The 19,701-nt window shown below is 51.7% G+C and overlaps 1 protein-coding gene across 2 annotated transcripts in view; it reads left to right on the top strand.

Moving 5' to 3' along the window:
- The first annotated feature begins 469 nt into the window (after positions 1-469).
- The window catches only part of SYNE3 (spectrin repeat containing nuclear envelope family member 3), a 106,966-nt gene continuing 87,734 nt past the window's right edge, over positions 470-19,701 (top strand). For both annotated transcript variants that reach the window (XM_027520927.1, XM_027520926.1), the window contains exon 1: positions 470-567. The gene's annotated coding sequence lies outside the window, so the exon portion shown is untranslated. The remainder of the gene's footprint in view (positions 568-19,701) is intronic.

Genomic DNA, 19,701 nt, shown 5'->3' with positions numbered 1-19,701 from the left:
GGTGTCCCAGCCTTTGCCCCCACCTAGGCTCAGAGAGGACAAGACCCACCAGGCTCCCAACCCCCTCCCTAAGGCTAGGCACACAGAGGAATTCGGCAGATCGAACTTTACCCCCGGGGAGAGGCAGCTCCGCACCGTCTCTAAGGATGAGACCCAGGCGGAGGCAGGAGGGTGGCTGGGACTCAGGGCGGCTCCCGAGCCGGAGAGGGCAGCCCTGGGCGCGTGACCAGGGGTGAGAGTGGGGAGTCCTCATGACTGCGCTCTCTTCCCCCCTGCCCCCGGGGAAGGGGGTCTGCGAAGGCTCCCGCCGAGCTGAGGCCGGGCCCCGGGGCCCTCCGCCGAGCGCGCGGATCGCCGCACTCTTCTTTCTCGCCCGCCCAGCGGCCTCAGCTGGGCCCTGGGGGCGGCTCGCGTGGCGGGTCCGGAGGGGACTGGGCGGGGCGGGGGCGAGTGCCCGGGCCCCGCCCCGGCCCCGCCCCGCTCCGGAGCCGCCCGGGACGCAGGGAGGAGGAAGGTGGCTCGGCCCGGACTGCCCGCGGCGCCGCGCTCCTGCAAGCTCCCGTCCGGGTAAGTGGCGCGGGGCCGGGGGACCAGAACAGAGACCGGAGGGTCGGATCCTCAACACCCACCCTGGCCCAGCCCTGGCGCGCCCCCCCACCCCCCACCAACCCCACGCCAGGAATCGTGATCGCCGAAAGTCAAGGGGACCTGGAGAGGCGCGCCGGGGCGCGGGGGCGGGGGCCCTGGTGTGACAGCTGCGGGCGGGCGCGTATTTTTAGTTTAAACCCAACCGTTTCCTGCCGCCTGCGAAATCCCCGAACGTTTTCGCTCCCCGACCCTCCCCAAAGAAGCAGCCCGTAAGCCCCGGGCAGCACGTCCCCGCAGGGTCGGGCGCCGCCTCCAGTCTTCATTCTGCCTCCGCTTGGGGCAAGCGGACCTGTCACTGCGCCGCGTGTCCCCGACCCGGGCGGTGAACGCCGGCAGGAATACCCGCTCTCGGCCACCGCGAGCTCGCTCCGTAGTGCCTGCCTGAGATATCCCCGCACCCTCGGTGGGAAGGGGAAGTCGCACTCGCAGGCAAGACCGGTTTCATTCAGAATCTCCCGGGGCTGTGCAGCCCTGGGCAAGCCTCTCCGCCTCTCTGAGCCTCATCCCAGTATCTCTAAAGGCGGGGAGAGTGAGACCAGAAATCTCCTGTAGGGCCTGAAGGAGCCCCAGATGGTTGCAGATTCCTCTTAAGAATCTTCAGATTCCGAACAGCGGACCTGGTGGATATAGCCCTTTGGCCAACCCACTGGTAATGAGTGCCCTGCACAGCCCACTGACCTCCGCTCCAAAATTCTAAGGCGGGGATTACAACTCCGGTGGCGTGATCACGAATATCATTGTTTTACCACTTTGGCCCTGAAGCGCTGGCCCACTGCCCTGGGACCCTCTCCCAGGTTCCTCCTGGCACTAGTGATGGGCTTTTTACAGCCAAGGGCTGCCAGCTGGGGAGCCTGACATGCCCACAGGGGCATGCCACATTTCTTGGAATGAGGAAAAGAGGAGACAGTGGGAAAAGTGACTGTCCTCCTAGAAAAGGAGCATGTCACAAAATCGCTGCTTTTATGAGCCTGACGGCACAGCCTCCTTCAAACCTTAAGAGGAGAGGAAACGGGTCCAGAGAGAGCCAGTGATTTGCCCAGAGCCACACAGCCAAGAACAGAACTTAACTCTGCAAGGGTCCAGCTTCACCTCCTGCACAACTGGGGGGCAGCCAATGGCGCGATCAGTGATCAGGAGCTGGGAGGCAGAGCAGGGAGGTGCGCCGTGCAAACAGGCGGTTTTGCTCTGTTTCCTGGAACTGTGCCCCACGCGGGTCTCTCTGACACGTGTAGCTCTGTGCATTCCTCAGGCAGGACTGTGCTCAGGCAGACGGCCACAGCTGTGCCAAGCCCGCTGGCCCCCGGGCATCGTTTGCAGCCAGAGAGGCCCCTTGGAGGGCAGCTGGAGCGGGTGTGGGCCAGGAAGGCTTATTTCTGGAACTCATTCCTCTCTTGCTAGGGGTCCTGAGGATAGGCCCTGAGGATTCGCTGGTGGCTCAGAGGGGGAGTGGTGAGAATCTGGGCTCAGGTTTCTGCCTGGGGGTACAGGCTGGCCTCTAGCCCCTGCAGGCACCCTTCAGGGGAAGTTTGAGTTCCTTCCGTCTCCATGGGAACAAACCTCTAGCCCGGGTGCTTTGCATGTTCTGCCACAGCTGGGGACCTGTCCTTGTCTAGGTGGCCTCCGGATACAGAAACGGGGGCGGGGGCTTTTGGGGGATCATGGCTTGGCTGCGGGGTGACCTCCATTCTGGGGAGGCCAGAGCGGGCAGGCCCAGCGTCACCTCCAAAGCGGCTTGGAGCCCCTGGGAGCCCCGCGGGCAGAGGGGCCTCCTGTGTGGCTCAGATGTTAGAAATGAGGGTGGATGTGTCAGACTGGCTGGCCCAGCCCTGTGTTAACCTTTCCCCAGCTGTGTGACCGTGGAAACGTCACTTCACCTTTCAGAGCTTCAGTTTTCTTTGTTGAGAGGTGGGATGACCATAGCACCTGCTGAGAGAATTAAACGGGACTCGCCTTCAGGAGCGTTGTGTGGGATGTCAGACTCAGCCCCTGGGAGCAGGTGTCACAGTTCGGGGTGACAGCGGGGGTCTGGTTGGGACACCTGAGCGTCCTCCCCTCCTCAGTTCTGCCCTCTTCCCCTTTGCCTTGATGTCCCCATGTCTGTCAAATGGCGGGTGGCCTTGGATCACCTCCCTCTGAGCTCTTCCAGTCATGAAAGCTGGTCCTTGACCCGGGCGGAGAGATTAGAGAGGGGCCAGCCAGGCACTCCAGGGGACTCCCGGCTCAGGAAGCATTTCCCGTCTCTCATCTCCTAGGATTCTGACTGCAGGCCAGGCTGCCACTCCTGTACTACATCCCAGGCACAGATGAGGGGAGAGACTCCTCCAAGGCCAGGAGTGGTAGGGTCAGGATTTGAACTCAGGGTAGCCTCTTTTCTTTTTCTTTCTTTTTTTAATTGAAGTGTACCTGGTTTACAATGTTGTGTTAATTTCTGCTGCACAGCAAAGTGATTCAGTTATGCATATATATTCTTTTCCATTATGGTTTATCATGAAAGTGAAGTGGAAATGTTAGTTGCTCAATCGTGTCCAACTCTGCTCCAGAGACTTCCACTCCATCCCTTCCTAGGCCCCTCCCTTTGGCCACCACATGTCTTGAACCCAGGGCTTGATGCTCTTCACTCCAACCACACCGCCTGTCTCAGGACAATCTTATATGTTAATTATCGGGAGAACAGTATTGATGAGGCAGGATCCAGTTGCCATTAAGACTTTGGCATTTGCTGAAAGAAGTGGATTCCAAACCTTTTTTTTTTCCCCCCCTATAACATCTAAAAGTAGCCCAGCTGGATCACTGAGAGAAGAACCTGGGGGAGCCACTGGAAGTTAGGGAAGTCTGTAGCCACCCTCCCCACCTCTGCCCATCCCCCAAGGAATCTTTGCTTCAGGACTTCGGGATGAATTCCCTTGCAAAGAGCAGCTAGGAAGTACATGGGGGACAGTCCTGGCAGTGGAAGCCTTGGTTTTGTCATCTCTACAACAGAGTTAAGAGGTCCCAACACCTCCCTGTGGGATTGCTGGGAGGGTGAGTGAGACATCTGGGGACAGCGCTCAGCAGAATGCCCAGGATGGTGGGAACACGCCAGAAAGAGGCATTATCCTGGTTTTTATTAATGCTGATCCTCCTAATGTCATTGTAACAATGTAGTGTGGCCTGCATCTCTCGCTTGGATTTCTGGGCTGCAGATTTGGCAAAGGCAATCCTGCTGCTAAGTCGCTTCAGTCGTGTCCGACTCTGTGCGACCCCATAGATGGCAGCCCACCAGGCTTCCCCGTCCCTGGGATTCTCCAGGCAAGAACACTGGAGTGGGTTGCCATTTCCTTCTCCAATGCATGAAAGTGAAAAGTGAAAGTGATGTCGCTCAGTTGTGTCTGACTCCTAGCGACCCCATGGACTGCAGCCTACCAGGCTCCTCCGTCCATGGGATTTTCCAGGCAAGAGTACTGGAGTGGGGTGCCATTGCCTTCTCCAGGAAGGGAATCCTAGCATCCCCAAAATACTTTGAAAGACTTAGGGGAAAGGCAGAGAGCCGCTCAGGAAATTAGGAAGGTCAAAACACAAGCACCCTAACACGAGTTGTTTAGTGATATATATACATGAGATGTGAAATGATGGTAAAGAATCAAGAAAGTGATAACCTTGAATAAAAGTCAAGTATCATCTTGGTTGGGGGAGAGGAGATTGGGACTGAGAGGGTCATGGTAGAAGGGGGTGGTTACTAGGGAATTGACTTTGTAATTGCTTAGGAGGTATATTTCATGCACACCTCTCTATGGAGATAGTGTTTCACAGATTTAAGCAGGTTAAAAAAAAAAGGCAAGGGAATGATAACGCAAACAATCTTTGGTAGGAGGAGGGTACAGGATCAGTCGACTCCCTTCTCAGTGGGATTCCCTGTTTCTGTGGGCCTGTGGGCCTTTTCAAAAAATATTTCTGGGGCTTCCCTGGAGGTCCAGTAGTTAAGGCTCCTCGCTTCCACTGCAGGGGGTATGGGTTTGATCCCTGGTTAGGGACAAAGATCCTGCATGCTGTGTAGCCATAAATAAACTTTTTAAAATTTATGCTTCATCACTTACAAAATAAGAAAAACATTATATACGTATACAATGTGTATAATATACATACATTATATACATGTACAATGTGTACTATATATATTTATATATACACGATGTGTACAATATACATGTATCTAATATACATTATATACATATACAAGGGATTCTCTGGTTGCTCAGCTGGTAAAGAATCTGCCTGCAATGCAGGAGACCTCAGTTCGATCCCTGGGTTGGGAAGATCTCCTGGAGAAGGGAATGGCTATCCACTCCAGTATTCTGGCCTGGAGAATTCCATGGACTGTATTGTCAATGGGGTTGCAAAGAGTCGGACATGACTGAGCAACTTTCACTTTCATATATCAAATCATACATACAAATAAAATTAGAAGATAATATGGAGCATTTTCACAAAGCTATCTTAGAAAATCACTCTTCCCAGATTCAAATGTTATTCTGGCTGGATTAAAAAAAAAAAAAACCGACACAAATCCTGTTGTATAGCAGACACATGATTTCTCATTGAGGAGCAGTAACCTCCCTCTTCTGAAGCCATAACAAGAAAGTGACCTTAATGCTCTACATCTCAGATGATCAACAGGAATGTTTACAGCCCTGGCCTCACGAATTGTGCTTCTGAGTCAGAAAATCCTGACTCGTTTAGCCTGGCGGAACCTTAGGTGCTGTGGACCCATCTGCTGGTCTCACGGCCGAGGGAATGCGAGGCACATAGTTAGAGAAGACAGTTCGCTGCCACACCCGTGTGACTCTTATGAGGACACCACCCACCACACCTGTGCCGCTACGGCAAGGGCCACTGCCTCCTCCAGGCAGGGAAACCAGGAGGTTAATATAATATAACCAGGAGGTTATATCTGAGTTAAATTGATGTGATCATTTTAATTTTAAAAAGTCGGCAGAGAGCTACAACATGCGATGACCACAGCACTTCCAGGGCTTAGGTGGACAGGAGCATCATCAAAGGAAATTTACAAGCAGTGCCTTTCCTCCTAGAAGCCCTCTTAGGGCTCCCCTTACTCCTCCTGTTCTTCGCAGGGCGTGCTTGGTATATTTGTAAGTTACCAAAGCAATTTAGTGCCATGGATGTGGTGATTCCCATTTTTCAGATGGGGACATGTTCAGAGATGCTAACTGTCTTGCCTCAGATCACATAGCAGATGTGTGATGGGGCAGGAGTTTCACTCCAAGGGAGAACGAATGTGACTACCAGGAGACTTTTTAAAAATGTGCTGTGTATGAGCACGCCTTTCACTCCTCAGAAGCCAGAAGCCCCATGGCCCAGCCTTGTGGACCCAGATCCAGGGAGGCTCTGAATGCTGAAGGCGCTAACCAGCAGGCTCCCTGCTTTTCAGCCAGACTTGCTCTCTTTGTAACAGGGTGTGCTGAGAATGGGGGAAACCATCCCATCTTGGGACCTAGTGATTCCTGGCCACCTTCTCTCTGCCCAATTCAAAGATGTTCTTCTGTGTGCAGAGGTGTCTGTCCTGACCAACGGGACTCAAAGGGTGGGTGTCTCAGAACTGAAGCTTTAGGGGTTGGCTTTCCCTGGAGGGAGCCCTTGTGCCTGGACACATATGTTCACCTGGGCAGCGGGGACCTGGGGCCAGATCCCAGCACTGCTCTGTGTCCTGGGTCAGCCGGAGCTGGCCCGTGGGGCTGGTGATACCTCCCTGGAGGGCAGGGCTTTTGTGAGGACCTGATGAAAGAACTTGACACAAGGAAGGTAGCCTAGAGACTAGGAAACAAACCTTTACTGCACAGGCCTGGAGAGCTTGTGTGTGCAATGTTCAAGAAATATTTAGTAGCAACAGCTGCACTGGAGAATAAAAAAATGCCAGAACCAGCCAGAACCTGAGAGAAAATCTTATAGGAGCCCATCGTTTTACCTTTGGGGAAACTGAGTTGCCACTGCGTCTCCAGAAATGACTGGCCCAAGTGTCTTACACGCCTCAGGGCCCATCTGGGACCTGAGACGGTGTCTTCTGGCCCCTGGACCCATACCCTTTCCCCTACAACCAACCACCTTCCCTAAAAGTCTGCTTGGTGTAACACAGTTTAGGATGGTTGCACGGTGAAGATGGGGAGGCTGATCTTCTGGGTGGGTGGGGGTGGGTAGCGGGGCCCTGCCTCTGGTTGAACTTTTAAGTCAGGAGTTTAATGTGAGACCTGAAAAGGTCTGCGCGCCTCCCTAGTGACATTTGCTGAAATAATGCAACAGGACTGACTCACTGTGGGGGGCTGGGGGGGGCCTCTTTCCTTGTTATTACAAAGAGCTGGCCTGTCTGTGATGATGCGAAGAGCATGCCATTCACAGACCCACTTGACCTTCACCTGGGCCAGTCTCTGTTTCCTGCTCTTTAACTTTTAAAATGGGAGGTTGGAGTTAGAAGATCTCTAGGATGCCTTGACCCTGGAGTGGGAAGTGGCAACCCACTCCAGTATTCTTGCCTGGAAAGTCCCATGGACAGAGAAGCCTGGCGGCCTGCAGTCTGGGGTCACAAAGAGTCATACACGACTGAGCAAGGTGTCTTGAAGTTTGGATATTTCCTCTCATTCAGGAGCCACAGCCTCGAAGTAGGTGTTTGGGGACCTTCAGCCTGGCGGCTACAATCTGCCCCCTTTCTCCCACCAGGAGAGGCCAGGTCACTTAATCAGGTGATTCCCTGCTTATCTGCTTCCGATGAGCCCCTTGACCTAAGGATTAAGTCCCAGGCCTCCAGCCTACGGGCTGTTATTTCATGCTTTCCACCACTGGGCTACCTCCAGGTCCCAGGAGGTCCCATACCTATCCTCATCTTTCCCACCTCCAGACCTATGCTGTTACCTCTGCCCAGCTGTTACTTCCCCAGCGAACACCTGGCTAGATCTCACCTCCTCCGAAAAGCCATCCTCAACCATTCAGACAGGTTCTGTTTTCATGGTCTCATTACACTTTGCACGTGATAGATAATTTTCAGTTTTCATGTCTGATTCCCAACTAGCTTAGGACGTCCTTGAAGGCAGGGTCACAGGATTATTTATGCACACATCCCAGCCAGAGAGAGAGAGCATATTATTATTTAATGAAAAGTCTTTACACCACAAAATAAGATCTTACAAACTTGAGGGGAGCTGATGCTCACAGCACCCCTGAATGAAGTGGGCAGGGCACATCAGAGTAATTCCCAGGACACAGAAGAGAAAGGTGGGTTCCAGAGACGTGACCTGAGGCTGGGGAGAGAAGGTGTCACCCACCAGCTCCCTTTGCGGCCCTCCTCAGGGCACCATTTCCTTGATTGTTGTTGTTCAGTCGCCAAGTCATGTCCAACTCTTGGTGACCCCATGGACTGCAGCATGCCAGGCTTCCCTGCCCATCACCAACTCCCGGAATTTGCTCAAACTCATGTCCCTTGAGTCAGTGATGCCATCCAACCATCTCATCCGCTTGTCGTCCCTTTCTTCTCTTCCTGCCATCTCCTTGGAGAACAGTCGACTTGCCTGGCCTCTCTGGGGACTGGCCTTGAAACTCTGGGTACATCCCTTGGCTTCTCTGGGACACATACCTGCTGTTCATTGTCTGTACTCAGCATGCCCAGCGTTGCCCACTGGATCTTCCTTCCTGCTCCTCCCTCTGCCTAAAGAGTGCCTCCCCAGACCTTTCAGGGAGGCTGCTCCTTTTTTTCACGGAAATCTCATCTGACAGCCACACCCTCCAGGAGGCTGTTCTGCCCACCCAGTAAGCCTACCCAGGTCCCAGCCCCCACACCGCTCTGCCCTGTCTCCCTGTTTCTTTGTCTCTCTAGCACTTATCACTACCTGAAGTTATCTAAATTGTTTACTAAATTGTGGAGCTTGTCTTCTATCTCATCTAACTGAAAATGCCTGGAGGTGAGTTTTTTTCTGCCCTGAGAGCAGTCTGGTCATAATAGCAGCTCAACACACCTTTATGGAATGGAAGAATGAATGGATCAATGAATGAATGAAGGTCTAAGCTGATGGAGTGGACAGGGTACCCTGTAAGCTGCCTCGCCTGGTTGTCTGTCAGTTAGCATCTGGTTAGCTCTTACCCAGGGCTTGCCAGGTGGCATTAGTGGTAAAGAACCTGCCTGCCAATGCAGGACATACAGGTTCGATTCCTGGGACAGGAAGATCTGCTGGAGAAAGGCATGGCAACCCACTCCAGTATTCTTGCTTGGAAACTCCCATGGACAGAGGAGCATGGAGGGCTACAGTCCACAGGGTTGGAAAGAGTCAGACAGGACTGAAGTGACTCACCATGCACGCAGCCCTTCCTGGACTCTTCATTTTCTCTATTTTCTTAACAATTTCGTGACGTGTGCTCTGATAGTACCATTTACAATGAGGTTGACTCACCTGTCCTCAGCTAGCTAACAGTGGAGTTAGGAACTGAACTCATGTTATCTGATTCCAGGGTTCAGGCATCAGCCTTCATTGGCCTTTCCAGTCTGGGAGTGTGCACTGGGCAGGACGCGGTGAGTCAGACCCAGAGCTCAGGCCTCCTTACCAGGCTTCTAGTTCTTTCTCTGCAATTCCCAAAGGCTTTCACATTGCCAGGCCATTCCTCAAAGGAAACCCAACCTGAGTGGCCAGCGTCATAAGGGTCCAGGAATGCCCCGGGTTCCCCAGAGGTGGGGCGTGCCTTGGAACACCCTGCTCTGCCCACACCCTTTTCCAGCCTGGACCCAAGAGCTGTCAAGAACTTGGTGACCACAGCCGGCGGTTGTTGTAGGTTGGACGTGAGCCAGTTTGGGGTTGCCGGGTTAAATTCCTTTCCTCAGAACCAGGCAGCCATTGAGCCTGGTTTGCGTAACTTGCCTTTTTATCTGTTGATTTCAAACTCAACTTTGCTCAGAAGTAATTTTAGGACATGGATTTTTGAAGAAGTCCATTTTGTGGTGTCTTATCTCCACTTCCTTCTGGATAAAACCACCTGAAGGCCATATCTTTCCTTGGCGACATGCCCCCTTGAGGAGGGGAGGGGAGTCCCCGGAAGTTCCTCTACTTGTCCGCTGTTGGAAGCAGCTCCTGGCTGGAGCTGACGTTGGTTAAGGAGCCATAGAGGCACATGTTTGTGGCTGAGATCTGGGCCTTTCGGCCTGGAAGCCGCTCTCCTTGGGCACCCACGTCCCTTCAATTTGCCTGAGTGAGATGAACACATCCTTGGCCTGGGCGGGAGGAGTCTGGCTGGGGAGGTGTGTGCCTTAGATTGCCCCATTCCTGGGCCACGGCTCAGAGGGCGCAAAGCTCGGGGAGCTGGGAGGGGCCCATAGTGAGCCTTTCAATTTTGTCCCTTTGGGCCTCAGTTCCCTTCTCGGTTGGGCTTCCATGGCTCAGATGGTAAAGAATCTGCCTGCCAATTCAGGAGACGTGGGTTCAATCCTTGGGTTGAAAAGATCCCCTGGAGAAGGGAATGGCTACCCACTCCAGTATTCTTGTCTGGAGAGTCCCATGGACAGAGGAGCCTGGTGGGCTACAGTCCATGGGATCGCCAAGAGTCAAGACACAACTGGGCGACTAACACTGCCTTGTCTGTAAAGTGGGGGCACGAGTGCTACACTCCTAATTGTGCTTGGTATGTGTGAGCCTGTGTCATGAGCTGCAAAGGGATCCTAAATCAATGGTTTCACCCACAGAGCAAGGTGTCACCTGCCTTCCTATGCAATGGAGAGTTCTACTTTGCCTGATTTTTCTTCTGCTCCTTGCCCTGAGGTGTGGGGCCAGCAGCCTGGAATGATGGGATGAGACAGACCTGGGCTGGGATCCTAATCCTACCACCTGCAGTGTGGTCTTGTCAAGTCACATAAGCCCTGTGGGCCTGGCTAATTCGATGGTCCAAGGCGGCTGGTCATACCCTCCCTGCACAGCTGCTGTGAGGGCCTGACGTGGTCACAGCTGGACGAGGCATTCCCAGCGCCACGCTGGTGTTTAGTCCCAGTCCCAGACATTTCCTTCTCCAGACTCTCTGAGCACTCCCTGTTCCTCCGAGGTGCTCCCTTGCTGGGAGGTGACTTTGGTGACAGTGTGGGTCACTTGGAAGTGAGCTCGGCACTTCCACCTGCCTTCACCCTGGCACTGGGGCTCGTTGGATCTGGCACAGCTGCTGGTGAGTCAACCCAGGCTCAGGTGTTCTTGGCCATCCGTGGGTGCGTGAGTGGCTGGAGTGGACCCAGCCGAGGCTGTCTGCTTTGGAGGACTCGGGATGTACAGGGTGCAGACCGCATTCCTCAGTCTTTCATTTTCCCTCCCAAGGTCCCAGCCATTCCTAACAGCCAATGCAATCTTGTTCTTTCATAGAATTAACTATGGGAAAAAAATGTCAATGTCACCACTCCAGTTCCATTTGTCCTACTCCCAGCCCGACCTCGGGGTCCTTCTCAATACAGCACAGGGGCTCAAACTAGGTCAGAGCTCTGAGTTTGGATGTGGGAGGCAGGGGCTACCTGTAATTGACAGGATGCCTGTGGTGGCGCAAGTTCAGAGCACAGGGGATGTAATTCCCTTTTCCATCTTCCTTTTGACTTTTTCTTTTAATCTTTCTGATTATCCGATGTTCTTATAATCACCTGGATGCCACCTTAGGCTAATGGGTGACTCTCTGGACTTGGGGTTGCTTATCTGTATTTTGTAAAAGCTTCCCATGTGGTACTGTTGCACCAGAATGGTTGGGAAGCACTGGATTTTGTACGGAGACCATCTTGGTGTGGAGCTGGTCTGGCCTGACACCTCTCTGACACTTGTCCATCTGTCTCCATGCCCTGACTACCAGATAGAGTTATGTAAACAGTGTTTATATTCATTGCATTTATTCCTTTTGATGTTCTATAATGGCAATTGACTGTCACCCTGGCTTTCTATTTAAGGTAAAAATAAAAGGTCCCCTCTTGAAATAATTTTAAGTTTCAATGGGTTAAGCGTTTTACAAATGAATGAGAAAAATAATAGTTCAGGCATCCCCAGATGCAGCCCAAAGCATGGATGTGATGTGCAAATGGCCAAAATGTGTAAAAACATGGAACTAAATGACTTCCAAGGGCCCCTCAAGGCCTGACATCCTGATAGGTCCAAGGGGCGCTCATCATAGCTGCCTAAAAGCATGGACAGATGACCTGGGAGTTTTCATGCTGGGGAGTGTACTGGAGGGTGAATAGCAAAAGGGTCCCACTGTCTTCCTTTACTCAGTGGCCACCCCCAGACAGTTCACCTGGTGCTCTGTTGCAATGCATGTGTCCTCCATCACCACCTCCCTCAATCCTAGAGGAAACCTAGGGAACTCCCTGTCCAGCACTCTAAAGAAGATAGTGCTAAGTCGTGTCTGACTCCTGTGATCCCGTGAACTGTAGCCTGCCAGGCTCCTCTGTCCTTGGGATTCTCCAGGCAAGAACACTTGAGTGGGTTGCCCTTTGCTTCTCCAGGGGAGCTTCCCAACCCAGGAGTTGAGCCCAGGTCTAGCACTCACCAAGGCTGTTTTCCTGGAGACCTTGCTACACAAACCTGGAGAGTGCAAACTTACCATGATCTTGTTGCCGAATTCATGTTCAGCTGCTCATCGATGAAGAATCCAGTACTGAGAGACAGGTATTGTGTAAAAGGAAAGATACTTTTTAGAGGAAGCCGGCAATCCTGGGGAGAAGGTGGACTCATGTCCCAAAGAACTGACTTCCCCTAGTCAACCAGGGGCAGAAACTTCTAAAGGGGAGTTGCAGAGGTACACATGAGGTTAGGGGCTACATGCAGTACAGTAGTCAGCTCTGACAATCATCTTGAAGGTGGTCATGCGATGGTCTGATCAGCATTATCTTGACTGATTTAAGTACAGTTAATTTTCAGGTCCAGGGTCAGTTCCTCTTTTCTTTCTTCTCTCTTTCTTTTTTTTTGGCATGCTGCACGGCTTGTGGAAACTTAGTTCCCCAACTAGGGATGGAACCCACATCATTGGCAGTGAAAGTGTCGAGTCCTAATCACTGGACCACTAGGGAATTCCCAGTTTGTTCCCATTTTCTTGAGGTTGGTACTGGGAATTGTGGAAGATAGATCAACTTCTGTCATGGCTACAGTCTGGTCATCATGGAATTAACTTCTTCCACCTGGTGGGTGTTTCAGTATCTCAAGGCTAAAGCCTTTTAAAAAAGCTCAAAAGCTTCGGCCTCTCTGAGCCTCAGTAGTTTCATCTGTAGAGACGCAATAGTAGTGAGAAGGACCACACTGAGGAAGTAAGTGTTACAAGACTTAGCTCACTCCTGGCACAGAGAGAGCACACCCTTCAGAAAGGTTAGCCTTAGCTGTGTGCTCTCACTTCCATGGAGTTCAAGAGTACAGGTGGCCGGGGACACTTTATTCCTTTATCAGCAACCCTGCACAGTAGGTTTTATTTGGCGCTTTATGGAGGAGGAGCCCGAGGGTTAGTTACTTAGTTCGTTTGTCAGCAATATCAGGTCTAGCGTGAAGAGGGGAGGAAACTGATGGGAGAACTCCTGGGCTGGCTGTGGAAACTTGGGCAGGAGGCTTAGCCCAGAGAAGTTACAGAGCTCGTCCAAGGATGTGCGCCAAAAATGAATGGTAGAGCTAGAAGATGGTGTCTTGAAAGATCTAGCTTTTTCTATGTGATGCCCTTGCAGGGGACCAGAGCAGAGAATAAATCTAGTTTCTTTAAGGTCTTATTGGAGGTGGTTAATTTAATCATCCTTTCCTTTAGAGTTGGACTCTTGTAACTTCTCCACGCTGTGCCTCAGATTCTTGGGGAGACCAGTCTCATTTGGGGGACCTCACAGCCCTCCAACAGCTTGAGGAGGCACCAGGCTGAGGGGCTCTGTGAATATCTTAGGGGGAATTTTGTTGCTCTGCATGGAGCTCTGGTTTAGAAGCCCCAGCCTGGAAACAGGCATCCGTGCAAGACTTTTTACGTTTTTCTGAGTCCCCTTGGGAGAGAGCATCTGTGGTGTGTGTCTCTGCAGAGCTAGTGGGGAAGGTTCTGGAAGGCTGGATGAAGAATGGAATCATCAGGGTCTTGGGAAGTAAATACCAGAGGTGGGTTCCTGACCAGTTTTATGCCTTGGTTTTCGCTTCTGTAAAATGATGATGGAAAAGGCAACGTTAGCTGCCTGTTGCTTGAGCTTAACGTGTGCATCGGGCGCCTACCGTGGGTGTGGGTCTCTGAGCTCACAACGGAATGCTAGGGAGGAAGCCTGACCTTGGATCAGGGAGGCTTCTGGAGATAAAGTTCAGACAAGGGAAACAGTGACGGGATCCCAGAGCCTGCAGCCCCTGGGGGAGGTGGGCTGATCAGAGAAGGGAGGACACACAGGCACTGGACTCACCCATCACTGTGCCCTCTGTTCCCTCTTGGTTACCTGGAGAAAAGCTGCCCTTGACACAGGCTGCTGGAAACCCAGCCCCCACCTGTCAGTGGCTGAGAGGGGGAGGGGTGTCAGGAGTGTGGGCGGATGGGTGTTGGGAGGGGACATAAAGGTGGAAGTGTGACCAGCTGTTCCGTTTGCCCAGGACGGAGGGGTCTCCGGGGACCCAGGACTTTTAGGGGCTAAAGCCAGGGAGTTCAGTTCAGTTCAGTTCAGTCGCTCAGTCGTGTCCAACTCTTTTCGACCCCATGAATCGCAGCCTGCCAGGCCTCCCTGTCCATCAGCAGCTCCCGGAGTTCACTCAGACTCACGTCCATCGAGTCAGTGATGCCATTGAGCCATCTCATCCTCTGTCATCCCCTTTTCCTCCTGCTCCCAATCTCTCCCAGCATCAGAGTCTTCTCCAATGAGTCCACTCTTTGCATGAGGTGGCCAAAGTACTGGAGTTTCAGGGAAGCCCTGGGCAAACCGGGATGGGTGGGTCCTCCTAGTTAGTCAGAGTCCTGCCATCCTGACTGCAGCTCTGGGCAGCCTGGGTCATGATGGGCAGTGAGCCCCTGTGCACAAAAGATGAAGGACTCTGCTGTCCCCAAGTCTGTGAGCACATGAAGGCAGGAACCACCCCGTCCTCTGGTGGTCCCTGTCTATCCCCGTGCACAGAGCGGTTAGTAAATGTTGTAGGGACGAAGGACTGAGAGCTGAGGTTCTCTGCCTCCGTTTCCTCCATGCTGGGGACAAAGCACTCAGCTGCGGACTTCCCCGGTAGTCCAGTGGTTAAGAATCTGCTCGCCAAGGCAGGGACACAGGTTCAATCCTACCTGCTGAGGGGTCACTAAGACTCTGGGCCACGACTACTGAGCCTGTGCTCTAGAGCCTGGGAGCCGCCACTGCTGAGCTCACGTGCCACAGCTACTGAAGCCTGCGTGCCCTAAAGCTGCAAGAGAGGCCACCACAGTGAGAAGGCCGTGCACCGCGAGAGCATAGCCCCTGCTTGCCAAAGCTAGAAAAGGCCTGCTCTTAGTAACGAAGACTTAGCACCGCCAAAAAAAAATATATTACTCGGAAGCCAGTTCATGCTTTGCTACTTTGCACATGCTGTTCCCTGTCTTGCATGCCCTTCCCACCCTCGGCAGTCTTACCATGCTGTGTCCCCTCTGAGCAGAATCTTAACCCCCTAATTTCTCTGTTCGTGCATCTTCCCCCCCAACTTGTGGTGAGCTCCCCAGGGGAAGATCCTAGTTTTGTGTTTTCTCTGCTGCACTGCTTGGCACCTGTAAAGGTTTCTTGAACAAACGAGAGGTGCTGAATACACAGAGCAGAGATTCATTCATTCGCTCACCACCTCCTTGCTGAGCGCCTGCCGCACACCAGATGCTATGCTAGACAGGGATGGGAGAGTGGACACAACGATATTTTGCTCTGATGGAACTTACATTCTAGAAGATTCTAGAACCATCAGCCTTCAGCCAGCAAGCAATAAGTAAACAGACACCATCAGGAAGTCACCTGCTGTGAAGAAGATGCAAAGGAGAAGCGGCATCACCCAGCCCTGACCAGCTGCTGGTGGGCTGGAGGCCGCAGGTCCGTTGAGGGGAAGTGGTTCAGCCCCAGCGTGTGTGGCTTGCCTCCCATGGACGCAGAAAGGACGCACCTTCCCCTGGGTGGTGGCAGCCCTACTATTGAGTGTGGTCAACTCAGGAGGGTGGCATTTGCCTTTCATGCAAAGCTGGTAGGCTATCAGTCCCTGCAAGAAAATCCACTAAAGGGGACTTCCCTGTTGGTCCAGTGGTTAAGGATCCACCTAGCAGCCCAGGGGATGTGGGTTTGATTCCTGGTCGGGGAACCAAGGTACAACTTGCTGTGGAGCAACTAAGCCCGAGAGCCACAGCTAGAGAGTCCACGCACTGCAACAAAAAAATCCCACGTGATGAAACGAAGATCCTGACTGCCGCTACTAAGACCTGATGCAACCGAAGAAATAAATAAACATCAAAAAGAAAAAAAGGGAAAAAATCCAACAAAGCCAGCATTGTGCAAGAGGAAGGAAACGCAGTTTAGGCCACGTGGTGTTTTTGTGCCTGGTGGGGGGAGCCCTGTGTGTCTGCCCTGGGCCCTTGCAGTGGGAGTGCAAAGAGCCAGGCTCACGTGCTGACCGCCCCTCTCCCCCGCTGGGTGGGTGACCTTGCCCTGCAGCAGGAGGAGGGCTGGGGGCTCTGCTAAGGGGTTGTCAGAGAGCCCAGTTTCCTCCAGGGAGAGGGATTAAGGCCCCCGCATCAGGGGCATAAGGAGGGAGATAAGTCTGGCACTGCACACCACAGTAGGGTATAGTCTGCTGGGACTGATGGGGAGCTCAGCCACAGACACAGGCCCGTCGGGCGGGAGGAGTGGAGTCCAGAAGGGCCAAGCACCCCTTTCCCGGGAGACACCCTGCTCCAGAGCCCCCTGTGGCTTCTCCCAGGGTGCTGGTAGTTCCTGGTGCTGACGTCCAAGGGGGCACCTCTGCCTCTACAATGGACGTGGCTAACCCCCGCAGGTGACCCCCTCATGGTGCCCTCCCCCACAGAGAGGGAGGAACAAGCGAGTCCCCAAGGCTGATGCCCTTGGCTTCACAGAAACACATTGTGAACCTGGTGTCTGAAGCTCTGGCAGGAACCGGCCTGTGCTAATTATAATCTGCACAGCCTGCTAACGATTGACCTTGGACTCCAGGGAGGCGAAGCCTCCTGGAGGAATGTCTCGGGGTGCTCTGAGGCGTCCAGACGAGAGGCAGGGGTTCGTGGTGCAGAGGATGGGCTCTTCTGGACTCTTCAGCGGACACCACCTTGCAGCTCCGGCAGAAGGGAGACAGTTTTAAACTCCCGGGCTCTGCTGAAGGGCTGCTGGGGAGAATGAGGCAGCCTGATTGCCTTCTGTGTGACCTTGGGCAGGTCATGTAAGGACCTTGATTTCTGTATGTAAAGAAGACCATCATTCTTACTTAACAGGAGTTGGGAGAACTCCATGAGCTGTGTGCAAACACCTGACACAGGGATTTACACCTGGACGACGCTCAAGTGTTAGTTCTCAGCCTGTTACCCTCTAAAAAAGTCCTGGAGGGCTTCCTGGAGGTAGTGATGTGGAGCTGATGAGTGAATGCTGGCAGGCAAAGAAGAGCACCAAGGGGAGAGGCCACATGGTGTGTACATGGGGTCGCAGAGTTGGACATGACTGAGCAACTAACACTAATTAACTATTACCAACTGCCTTCCTTAGACTGTTCTTCTCACAACTGGGGCGCTATTGACTTAAAAAAAATTTTTTTAAGGTTTTTTTTTTTTTTTTTTTTGATGTGGACCATTTTTAAAGTCCCTGTTAAGTTTGTTACAACATTGCTTCTGTTTTATGTTTTGGTTTTTTGGCCACAAGGCATCTGGGATCTCAGCTCCCTGACCAGGGATTAAACCCACAGCCTCTGCCTTGAAAGGCAGTCTTAACCGCTGAACTGCCAGAGGAAGTCCTGTGGGGTATGATTTATTAAATGAAAGTGGAGTTCGAGTTGCTATGTATCCTTTTGTAACCCAAACCTGAAAACCATAGGAGGGGTTTTCCTGTGGTTGGGAAGTAAAGCATACCTCGTTTCTGGGGATGATAGAGACCACGGTCAGCACAATCTGGCCTGTGTGAGTCCTGTGGATCTGAGAGGTGGTGCTTTATATGGAGGGTCTACTGCGCCCCAGGCTCAGTGCCGGGCCTTTGCATGCTTGTTGGTGCCATTGGTACCCTCACTTTACAAACAAGGAAACAGGAACAGGGAGGATAATAAACTTGCCTGGGGTCACACAGCTAGTAGATGGAGAAGCTAGATTCAGTCCCATGGTGGCCACACTTCACAGACCACCTTTTCTGTGCAGCTTAATATGAAAGCTGGGCTTCCCCCTTTTAACTTATTTTTAAAAGTCTAATGGAACTGTGAAATCTCTTAATTTGTTGTTATTGATAGCTTGTACCCAGATTTAAAGTTTTTTAATTTTCTTAAAAATGGCTACCAGCCTTAAAGAAATTGACATGTAAAAAAATGTACCTGTGGTTCCAGTGCTCTAAGAGAACTTCTTCCTTTTCTTCCGTGTTCCTTTCAATCTTTATCTTTTCTGGACACAGTTTTTGTATAATTTGCCCAGCAAGGGTTGACAAACTGCAGCCCACTGTCCCAATGCTACATGACTTTGTCAACAAGGTTTTATTGGAACACGGCCACACTCATCATTTACATACTGTCTATGGCTGTTTTCACACTAGAGCTGCAAATTTGAATAATTGTGACAGAGACCATCTGGCTTTTCAAAGCCTAAAATATTTACTATCTCACCCACTCCAGAAAAAGTTTGCAACCCCTGGTCCAGAGGGCAAAGAGTTTTCATTGGAGTATAGTTGATTTACAGTGTGGTGTTAGTTTCTGTTGTACAGCAAGGTGATTCGGTTATGCACGCAGATACACCTGCTCAGTTGCTAAGTCGTGTCTGACTCTTGGCGACTCCATGGACTGTCGCCCACCAGGCTCAGACTTTGTCCACGGGATTTCCTAGGCACAAATACTGGAGTGGGTTGCCATTTCTTTCTCCAATGTATATACCTATGTATATATAAATACACATATGCGTTTTCATATTCTTTGCCATTGTATCAATAGTTTATTAGAAGATACTGATTATAGTTCCCTGTGCCACACAGTAGGACCTTGTTACCTATCTGTTTTATATATAGTAGTTTGTATCTGTTAATGCCAGACTCCTAATTTATTCCTCACCCCCGTTTCCCTTTTGGTTACCGTAAGTTTGGTTTTTTTAGATCTGTGAGTCTATTTCTGTTTTGTAAGTAAGTTCGTTTGTGTTGTATTTTAGAATCCACATATAAGTGATATCACCTGGAATTTGTTGTTGTCTGCCTTAGTGTGATAATCTCTAGGTCCATCCATGTTGAGCCAACAATTATTTCATTGTTTTTTATGGCTGAGCAGTATTCCATTGCGGAGAAGGCAATGGCACCCCACTCCAGTACTCTTGCCTGGAAAATCCCTTGGACGGGGGAGCCTGGTGAGCTGCAGTCCATGGAGTCGCTAAGAGTTGGACACGACTGAGTGACTTGACTTTCACTTTTCACTTTCATGCATTGGAGAAGGAAATGATAACCCACTCCGGTGTTCTTGCCTGGAGAATCCCAGGGACGGCAGAGCCTGGGGGTCGCACAGAGTCGGACACGACTGAAGCGACTTAGCAGCAGCCGCAGTATTCCATTGTGTCTGTGGGTGTGTGTCTGTGCGTATATGTATGCTACATCTTCTTTATCCATTCACCTGCTGATGGACATCTAGATTTCTTCCATGTCTTGGTGACTGTAAATAGTTGCAGTGTGATCTTTTTTCTCTTCAGACACAGCAGTAGTATTCATATCACGTTTCTCAGTGTAAATGGCCCAGAAAATTCAACGGGATGCATGTCACCAAATCCCCTTAACCATTTGCCTTTTGCTGGACAGTTAAATGACATCTTTTTTCCCCTCAATTTGCAGATTTGTATTTATCTAAAACACTTTAAATAATGCCTACTGCTTACCAGCACTCTTTATCAATATAGCTCAATCAGACCAATGAT

The sequence above is a fragment of the Bos indicus x Bos taurus genome, chromosome 21, assembly GCF_003369695.1.
Source record: "Bos indicus x Bos taurus breed Angus x Brahman F1 hybrid chromosome 21, Bos_hybrid_MaternalHap_v2.0, whole genome shotgun sequence".
In the NCBI taxonomy this organism is placed as follows: Eukaryota; Metazoa; Chordata; class Mammalia; order Artiodactyla; family Bovidae; genus Bos; species Bos indicus x Bos taurus.
The sequence above is the reverse complement of the archived record's forward strand: the minus strand, read 5'-3'. Positions and strand labels throughout refer to the sequence as shown.